We start from the raw sequence: 9,815 nt of genomic DNA, 5'->3' as shown, positions 1-9,815 counted from the left end.
TTACACCAAATAATGCTCATGGTTGAGGCTGGCGTCAACACCATGTACTGGTGTACTAGGTAACTAGTGTTAATTCTGTTTCCTCTTCAATTACACCAGTCAAAGGGCACAGTAATAGCAGTAATCATAAATAAGACAGCTATATCAGAGGAAATACAATAATGATTTATTAGATGAGGTTCAAGGAATATTTACCTTGTTTTGTGTTTAGTCTCGTGTCCTAACCAGCTTACCCTAGCTACCTAACATTTCTGGTTAGGAATGACAGCTATAATGGGTTTCAGAATTGGACACTTTCCTTATTTGTAGACGATGATTGTGTGTTGATAATGGAAGCACTTTACTCTTCGTAACACTGTCCAAGGTGCCAGATTCACGAAGCGACTTACGAATGTTTTTCTTCTTGGCGCCTTCGAAGCGGCTAGGTCGGTATTCGGGTAGCCACACTAAGAAGGAAAACCTTTATAAGTATGCTCCGTCAGCTAAGATTGCTGTCAACCACTCGTAGCTTTATGTAAACTGGATATAACTCAATTTTTCTCTATTACACAACACGGAGGATTGATTTTAATATAAATAAAAGATTTTAGTTGGCGAATTTCATGAAGAGGGGTCTTTCATGTTGGTTATATATGCATTCTGTGCTTGAAACTTGTAGTAAATATGTCTTTTTATGATATTAGAATTAGTTTTATATTTGCAAGATATTATACCAGTAGTTATTAAGTAAATAAACTGATGAACATGAAATATGAGAGAAGGTGGCTGGTGGGAGCATTTACTATCACCAAATGCCCCACTGCACAAATGATGTTAGGTAAGAAGGGTAAAAACTTCAAAAACTTCTCTCATTGAATACTTAAACCTATAACTATGACTGTACGGACTATTATGACCTGTTAAAAAAGAGAGAGGGAAGTAGGGGTCCAAGACCTCTTCCTGTGACAATTTGGCTGTGTGTAACAATAAGTAATTTATTTATTTATTTATTTATATATATACAAGAAGGTACATTGGGTTTGTGAGGATACATAGCATGGTGTTTACATTCTTGTAAAGCCACTAGTACGCGCAGTGTTTCGGGCAGGTCCTTTATCTAACATAATTTTAAGTAGGTAAATTCTAGCAAAATTTATAAAATTATAACAGGTACATTGCAAGAAAAAAATGAGATGAGAGTGATTAGTAGGTATATTAAAGCACATCAGTAGCTCTGATTGATTGCATTGACAGCTTGATTGGTAGTTTAACAAAGATTAATAGGCACAATACAGCATTTTGATAGCTCATATAAGAAGACAGCAATGATCATAATGGTAAAGTTGTTTGGATTAGGTACATAAAGATTGGGAGATTTGGTAGCACTAGATACAGTGCAATTTTAAACCACAAGGTAAGAAACTATGAAGATGAAATTAGACACTTTTTGGTTTTGTTTTTAAATGAGGCAAATATAGAATAAATTAGTCAAATATAGGAAGGCAAATGTAGGAAATTTAGAAATAAAAATGAGGCAAATATTGAGTTTTGAATAAAGCACAAGATAGGAAACTATGAAGATGAAATTAGGTAAAAAATTTGAAATTAGGCAAAAGTTGGACAGCTTTTCAGTTCATTAGGGAGTGAGTTCGATGGACTAGGTCCCTTTATTTGCGTAGTGTTTACACAGATTAAGTTTGACTGAGGATATCAAAGAGAGGTTTATGTCTGGTGTGGTGATTATGGGTTCTATTACATCTGTGCAGGAAGAGTTTCAGAACAGGGTTTGCACTTAAGAATAGGGTTTTATAAATGTAATTGACACGAGAATGTATGGAGTGAATTTATATTTAGCATGTTTAGGGATTTAAACGGGAGCTGTGCGTTGTCTGAAAGCAGAGTTTGTTATTGCCCTGATAGCAGATTTTTGCTGGGTGGTGATGAGCTTGAGGTAGTTTGCAGAGGTTGAACCCCAAGCACAGATACCATAGGTAAGATAGGGATAGATAAGTGCATAGTAGAGTGAGAGGAGAGCAGAGTAAGGTACATAATATCTGATCTTAGAGAGTATACCAACTGTTTTAGAAACCTTTTTTAGTTATGAGTTGAATGAGGGTGCTGAAGTTGAGTCTCTTGTCTAAGTATAGGCCAAGGAACTTTCCATCATTTTTATTGCTAATGTTAACATATCAGTCTATCTGAAGCTGAATTGCATATGTTGATTTGCTTCCAAATAAGATGTAGTAGGTCTTTTCTATGTTTATTGTGAGTTTGTTGGTTGACATCCACAAGTTGACTTTTTTTTTAATTCATTATTTACAACATTATTTAATATGATGGGGTAACATGGTCTCACATGCTGAGACCATGTTACCCTCAAAAACTTCAAGGCAGTTACCTTTAGGTTCCAAGGATCAATGTCCCCACAACCCAGTTTCCAAGCAGGTTTCATGGTTGATGATCTGGTCAATGAAGCTCTTACTGTGAGAAGTGGCATATATGAATTACAGCCCAATTGATAAGGTTCTCCTTTGAACACTATGTGAGATCAGCAAGTTTTAAATTCTTGGATCCTTAATGCAAATAGAATTTTCTCTTAAGTGCACCCATTGCACCTGTACTTTTAAATGGGGCTATTTTGAACTTCCTGCCATGCCTCCTGGACCCATTCCCTCTAATTTGTTCAGTGTGTAAATAATTATTAGTATATTTTATTGAATGGGTTTAGGCAGTAACAGACTTTTGTACATTTTCCAGGTCAACAACTTCTCCAGCTTTAAAATGAGGCTCATTGTGCAAGAATATTCCACCCTAAATATATTTAGTGTTTTTTAAAAGAAAAATCATTGAATTCCCCCCCCACCCCACCTCTTATTAACAAATTATAGGCACGAAGGTAAGGTAATTATCAAAAGAAGGCACTAAACCGGGAAGGGTGTGTAGCACCATCAAAGTGCGAAATAATTAGAGGGCGCTAAATATCTCCAAGAATGCCAATATGAGAACAAAAACGCATAAGGTGAACGATATCGAAAGTATCCGATTCACCTAGAATTCTATCGAGGAACAAGTGACCGCGAGGGACGGTCGGACAGCAAGACATGCTCATCCTGGAAGTCAGGACATTCAACAAGGATACGCACAACTGTAAAAGGGATAACGCAATTTGGACAATAAGGAGCAGGGCAGGGCTCCATTAAATGACTGGGTTAAGCGAATATGGGCAATCCGCAGCCTTGCCAAAGCAGTTTCCCACCGCCGGTTACGGTGGTAGGAGGAAGGCCACGGGGACACTACATTTGAGAGTACGCAGCTTGTTACTAACTACAGAGGACCAACTACCCTGCCAACGGGCAAGGATGGAGGAATGAATAACAGGATAAAAGTCGGAATAAGGAATACCTTTACGGGAGATGGGACAACAACGGATAGCTTCCCTAGCAGCAGCATCCGCACGCTCATTTAAAGAAACACCAATATGGCTGGGATCCCAGCAAAACTCTACTGATTTAAATTTACTAGAAATAAGAAACAGCCAACGTTGAATCTCGACGACCCCCAGATGGACAGGATTAAAGGACCCTAGAGCCATGAGGGCACTACGAGAGTCAACTACGACAACAAAGGAGGAATGACAATGAAAAAGCAAGAGACGGAGAGCATAGAGAATAGCATAAAGTTCTGCAGTGAAGACACTAGCCTCTGAAGGGAGGTGACACATATAAGTGTGGTCAGGAAAAACAACAGAGTAGTCCACACCGTCCACAGACTTAGACCCATCGATGAAGACTGAAATAGAGTGGGAGTGCGAAGAAAAGTGCTCAAGGAAGAGACGTTTCAGAATCGTAGGAGGGGTAAAAGCTTTAGTGATACGAGTCAAGGACGTACAAAACTTGGGACTCTCCACAGAGGCAAGGAAGGAATAATACGTGGAGAAACATTAGAAATATGTACAGAAAGAGAATCCTGTAAGCGAGATAACCAAACAGAAAGAGGGAGACGATGAAGAGGAATAGGAGCTACAGGAGGGGTAAAAGTTAAAGCACGATAGAGGCGAGAGGAAGGATGTTGTAAGGACCGCGCAAGATAGCGAAGACAGTAGCGATCACGGCGGTCCTGGAGAGAGGGAAAGCCAGTGTCAACATACAAACTGAGGGCGGGAGTCGAACGAAAGGCACCAGAGCTGAGACGCAACCCTGTATGGTGCAAAGCATCAAGACGGCGAAGAGTAGAAGGAGAAGCAGAAGAGTATGCAGGGCAACCATAATCGAGTTTAGACAGGACGAGAGAGGAGTGCAAATGGTGGAGCGTACGCCTATCCACTCCCCAAGAAGTATGGGACAAAACCTTAAGGAGGTTAAGGGCCTTAGAGCATTCAACTCGGAGGTAAGAGATATGGGCTGACCAAGACAAACGAGTGTCAAAGATTAACCCCAAAAGCTTAGCGGAATCCATGTACACAAGGGGATGACCATAAAGGGACAAAGAGGGACGAAAAACTACATGCTTCCGAGTAAGTCATAGCACAAGTCTTAGAAGTAGAGAACTTGAAGCCATGATCGGTGGCCCAAGACGACACGGCATCAATCGCAAGTTGAAGCCGTCGTTGAAGGAGAGGCGAATCATCACCCTGACAGCAAAGGGTAAGATCATCGACATAGAGAGCAGAGAAGACGCCAGAAAGAAGAGAGGAAAGAAGACTGTTGAGGGCAACTAGAAAAATCGTAGTGCTCAGAACACTACCCTGGGGTACACCCTCATACTGCCAAAAAGGGGCAGAGAGTGTGGTTCCAAGCCCCACACGAAAGGGACGACGAGAGAGGAAACTCTGGAGGAAGAGAGGGAGATTCCCACGAAGGCCAAAAGAATGAAGTTGAGACAGAATATGATACCGCCAGGTAGTGTCGTAAGCCTTTTCCAGGTCAAAAAGGATGGCAACAACGGAGGTCTTCGTAGCAAAAGCAGTACGAATATAGACCTCCAAGTTCACCAGGACATTCGTTGTGCTGGGGCACTTGCGAAAACCAAATTGAGAAGGGGAGAGGCGGTGTTAGTGTTCTAAGAACCACATCAAACGAACGTTAACCATACGTTCAAAGAGCTTGCAGACAATTCGTGAGGGCAATAGGGCGGAAGTCCTTGGAGGATGACTCGAGAGACTCTGGTTTCCGAACAGGGAGGACAACAGCATCGAGCCAGTCTTCAGGGACTGACGACGACTCCTAGACCCGATTGTACAGATCCAGTAAATGTCGAGACGTACACAGAGGGAGATGGCGAAGCATTTCATAATGAATGCCATCGGAACCAGAACCGCAAAGAGCTTGGACAGATAGAAGCTCAGAGAGAGAAAGGGATCATTATAGGGAAGGCGAAGATAAGTACAGAAATTTAAAGGACGAGACTCAAGAATAGGCTTACGAAGAAGGAAGGTTTGGGGAAGATGAGAACCAGAACTAACAGATGAAAAATGGGAACCCAGTTCGGTCGCGACCTGCAATGGGTCCGCCAAAAGAGCACCACGGAGGCGAAGGACCAGTGAGACATCGGGAATGAACTTACCTGCAATCTTCCGGATACGCTTCCAGACCAGTGGCAGAGGAGTTTCGGACGTAACGGTGGAAACATAAGACATCCAGCAAGCACGTTTAGCCGCACGGATGGTCCTACGTGCCACCGCACTTCCCTTCCGAAACAAAAGAAAAGACTGAACCGTCTGCTGGCGGCGATGTCTCTTCCAGGCTGCACGCTTACAGCGGACAGCCTGAGCACAGTCCACATTCCACCAGGGAATGCACTTCCACATTCCACCAGGGAATGCACTTCCACGTTCCCGAGAGCAGGAGCGAGGAAAAGAGTGGAGGGCAGCATCGAAGAGTGTGTCATGAAAAAGGAGGAGGGCGTGTGGGAGAGGCAGAATGGAGAGGTCGGAAATAGTAAGTAATTATCAATAGAAGGCACCAAACCGGGAAGGCTATGTAGCACCATCAAAGTGCGGGATAATCAGAGGGCGCCAAATATCACCAAGGATGCCAATACGAGAACAAAAACGCATAAGGCGAACGATATCAAAAGTATCAGAGTCGCCAAGAATTCTATCAAGGGACAAGCGACCGAGGAGGACAGTCGGAAAACAAGACACACGCTCGTCCTGGAAGTCAGGACATTCAACAAGGATATGTACGACCGTAAGAGGGACAATAAGGAGCAGGGCGGCGCTCCATTAAGTGACCGTGAGTTAAACGGGTATGGCCAATACGTAACCTAGCCAGAGCCATTTCCCACCGCCAGTTACGGTGGCAGGAGGAAGGCCACTGGGACACACAACTCTTAAGAGTACGCAGTTTGTTACCAAGAACAGAAGACCAACAACTCTGCCATTGGGCAAGGATGGAGGCATGAGTAACTGGGTAAAAGTCAGAATAAGGAACACCTTTATGGGAGATGGGACAAGTGCGGATAGCGTCCTTAGCAGCACCATCCGCACACTCATTTAAAGAGACACCAACATGGCTGGGAACCCAGCAAAACGCAACCGACTTAAATTTACTGGAGATAAGAAACAGCCAATGTTGAATCTCGATGACCACAGGGTGGACTGGATTAAAGGACCCTAAAGCCATGAGGGCACTACGAGAGTCAACTACTACCACGAAGGAGGATTGCCTCCGGGAAAGCAGGAGACGAAGAGCATAGAGAATAGCATAGAGTTCTGCTGTGAAGATGCTAGCCTCCGGAGGAAGGCGACACATATAAGTGTGGTCAGGAAAAACAACAGAGTAGCCCACACCGCCAGCAGACTTCGACCCGTCGGTGAAGATGGGAACGGAGTGGAAGTGAGAAGAAAAGTGCTCAAGGAAGAAGCGTTTCAGAACTGTAGGAGGGGTAAAAGCTTTAGTGATGCGGGTCAGAGAAGTACAAAATTTGGGAAGGGGGACCCTCCACGGGGGCAAGGAGGGAACAATACGAGGAGAAACATTAGTAAGACGAACCGAAAGAAAATCTTGTAAGCGAGACAAACGGACAGAAAGAGGAAGGTGGTGAAGAGGAACAGGAACTACAGGAGGGGTAAAAGTCAAAGCACAATAGAGGCGAGAGTGAGGATGCTGTAAGGATCGCGCAAGATAGCGAAGACTGTAGCGATCACGGCGATCCTGGAGAGACAGAAAGCCAGTGTCAGCATACAAGCTGAGGGCAGGAGTTGAACGAAAAGCACCAGAGCCGAGGCGCAACCCAGTATAGTGCAAAGGATCAAGACGGCGAAGAGTAGAAGGAGAAGCAGAAGAGTATGCAGGGCAACCATAATCGAGCTTAGACAGGACGAGAGAGGAATGCAAATAGAGGAGCGTGCGCCTATCCGCTCCCCAAGAAGTATGGGACAAAACCTTAAGTAGGTTAAGGGCCTTAGAGCATTCAACACGGAGGTAAGAGACATGGGGCGACCAAGACAAACGAGTGTCAAAGAATAACCCCAAAAGCTTTGTGGAATCTTTGTACTCAAGGGGATGACCATAAAGTGACAAAGAGGGACGAAGAACGACCCGCTTCCGAGTAAAAGTCATGGCACAAGTCTTAGTAGTAGAGAACTTGAAGCCATGATCGGTGGCCAAAGATGACACGGCATCAATCGCAAGTTGAAGCCGCCGTTGAAGGAGAGGCGAATCATCACCTCGACAGCAAAGAGTAAGATCATCAACATAAAGAGCGGAGAAAATGCCAGAAGGAAGGGAGGAAAGGAGACCATTGAGGGCAACCAGAAAAAGAGTAGTACTCAGAACACTACCTTGGGGCACACCTTCATACTGCCGAAAAGAGGCAGAGAGTGGCACCAAGCCTGACTCGAAATGTACGACGAGAAAGCTTTGAAGGAAGAGAGGGAGATTACCACGAAGGCCAAAAGAACGAAGTTGGGACAGAATATGGTATCTCCAAGTCATGTCATAAGCCTTTTCCAGGTCAAAAAGGACAGCAACAACGGAGGTCTTTGCAGCAAAAGCAGTACGAATATAGACCTTCAAGTTCACCAGGACATCAGTCGTGCTGCGGCACTTGCGAAAACCAAATTGAGAAGGAGAGGTGGTGATGGTGTTCCAAGAAGCACATCAGACGGACATTTACCATACGCTCAAACAGCTTGCAAACACAACTCGTGAGAGCAATAGGGTGGAAGTCCTTTGGGGACGTACCGAGAGACCCTGGTTTCCGAATAGGGAGTACAACGGCATCGAGCCAGTCCTCAGGGACAGACGACGACTCCCAGACCTGGTTATACAGATTCAGTAAATACTGAAATGTGCACGGAGGGAGATGGCGAAACATCTCATAATGAACGTCATCCGAGCCCGCTGCCGTAGATCTGCAGAGGGCCAGGGCAGACCAAAGTTCAGAAAGAGAAAAAGGATCGTTATAGGGAAGGCGGAGAAGAGTGTGGAAATCTAAAGAAGATTCAAGAACAGCCTTACGAAGAAGGAAGGAGTGAGGAAGATGAGAACCAGAGCTAACAAGAAAAGTGGGAACCCAGTTCGGCTGTGACCTTCACTGGATCCGCCACAAGAGTCCCACGGAGGTGGAGAACCGGCGAGACATCTGGAACGAACTTGCCCGCAATCTTGTGGATCTTCTTCCAGATCTGCGGTAGAGGAGTATCGGACGTAATGGTGGAAACATAAGATTTCCAACCCTCACGTTTAGCAGTACGGATGGTCCTACGGGCCACCGCACTTGCCTTCCGAAACAGAATAAAAGAATCAGCCGTCTGCCGGTGGCGGTGTTTTTTCCAGGCTGCACGCTTACAGTGGACAGCCTGAGCACAGTCCGCATTCCACCAGGGAACACACTTCCATGTGCCCCAGGAGGAAGAGCGAGGGATAGAGCTGAGGGCAGCGTTGAAGACAGTGTCATAAAAAAGGAGGAGGGCGTGAGAAAGAGGCAGAGAGGAGAGGTCAGAGAGAGTAGCACAGAGGGTGAATAGGCCCAAGTCAGCCTTGGCAAACTGCCACCTAGGGAAGGAGAGGGGAGGGTGGAAGGAGAAAAAGGAAACGAGGATGGGGAAATGATCACTGTTATGGAGGTCATCAAGAACCTGCCACGTGAAATCTAAGTAGAGAGACGACGAGCAGAGAGAAAGATCAAGACAGGAAAGGGTGCGAGTTCGAGAGTCCACATGAGTGGGCTCACCAGAATTCAGAAGAGATAGAGATGAAGCGAGGACGAACTGTTCGAGAAGACGGCCTCGGGTGTTTGTCAGAACATCACCCCAGAGGGAATGTCGACAGTTGAAATCACCCAAAAGGAGCACCGGCTCTGGCAAGGAGTCCAGGAGGTGCTTAAGATCAGGAAGGGAAAGAGGGACATTTGGAGGGAGATAAATGGAACAGACTGTATACCATTTACCCACAAAAACACGGGCAGCAGAACAATGGATAGGGGACGGAAGAAGTAGGGGGGACGAAGGGAATATCAGAACGAATTAAGAGAGCAGTAGAGTTATGGGCCCCAGCCAGAGCTGGGGGGGGGGGGGGAGAAAGAAAGGAATAACCAGGAAAGTGACCAGGACGAGCACCAAGCATTGGTTCCTGGAGACAAACACAAAGTGGTGTAAACTGTGTAATTAGTTCATGGAAGTTGGCATAAAATCCACGAATATTCCACTGAAGAATAGACATTATCAAAGAGAAAGGACAGTAACAGAACAAGAAAGAAATTAAGGGAAAGAGGAACACAGTTTACTAAAGGATCTCAGGATCAGGATCGGCAAAATCAGGGTTAGGGGGCATGGGTAAACTTAGTAAGGAGAGAGGGAAGGGAGCGAGAGAACAGACCAGAGGCGGACTGAC

This window comes from Procambarus clarkii, chromosome 7 (genome assembly GCF_040958095.1).
Source record: "Procambarus clarkii isolate CNS0578487 chromosome 7, FALCON_Pclarkii_2.0, whole genome shotgun sequence".
Taxonomy (NCBI): Eukaryota; Metazoa; Arthropoda; class Malacostraca; order Decapoda; family Cambaridae; genus Procambarus; species Procambarus clarkii.
This window is presented reverse-complemented; position numbering follows the sequence as displayed.